Source organism: Rhinoderma darwinii, chromosome 5 (assembly GCF_050947455.1).
Source record: "Rhinoderma darwinii isolate aRhiDar2 chromosome 5, aRhiDar2.hap1, whole genome shotgun sequence".
Lineage (NCBI taxonomy): Eukaryota > Metazoa > Chordata > Amphibia > Anura > Rhinodermatidae > Rhinoderma > Rhinoderma darwinii.
Genome location: NC_134691.1, coordinates 240,465,624 through 240,466,620, shown reverse-complemented (window position 1 = coordinate 240,466,620; position 997 = coordinate 240,465,624).

Genomic DNA, 997 nt, shown 5'->3' with positions numbered 1-997 from the left:
AAAGCGTATTCACACACTGGCTTGGCAAATGGCAATGAACGAGAATTTCTATCAGCCACGCCGCGGTGCACTCAGGGAATGCTGGGTTTTGTAGTACTACTACAAAGGCTGCCTGTATTGCAAGTTGGATTGTTATTTGTTATGTTAACGGCCGGGGATGAGCCCCTTCTAAAAGCGTATTCACACACTGGCTTGGCACATGGCAATGAATGAGAATTTCTATCAGCCACGCCGCGGTGCACTCAGGGAATGCTGGGCGTTGTAGTAATACTACAAAGGCTGCCTGTATTGCAAATTGGATTGTTATTTGTTATGTTAACGGCCGGGGATGAGCCCCTTCTAAAAGCGTATTCACACACTAGCTTGGCAAATGCAATGAATGAGAATTTCTATCAGCCACGCCGCGGTATACTCAGGGAATGCTGGGCGTTGTAGTACTACTACAATGGCTGCCTGTATTGCAAGTTGGTTTGTTATTTGTTATGTTAACGGCCGGGGATGAGCCCCTTCTAAAAGCGTATTCACACACTGGCTTGGCAAATGGCAATGAATGAGAATTTCTATCAGCCACGCCGCGGTATACTCAGGGAATGCTGGGCGTTGTAGTACTACTACAATGGCTGCCTGTATTGCAAGTTGGTTTGTTATTTGTTATGTTAACGGCCGGGGATGAGCCCCTTCTAAAAGCGTATTCACACACTGGCTTGGCAAATGGCAATGAATGAGAATTTCTATCAGCCACGCCGCGGTGCACTCAGGGAATACTGGGCGTTATAGTAATACTACAAAGGCTGCCTGTATTGCAAGTTGGATTGTTATTTGTTATGTTAACGGCCGGGGATGAGTTCTTCTAAAAGCGTATTCACACACTGGCTTTTCAAATGGCAATGAATGAGAATTTCTATCAGTCACGCCGCGGTGCACTCAGGGAATGCTGGGCGTTGTAGTACTACTACAAAGGCTGCCTGTATTGCAAGTTGGATTGTTATTTGTTATG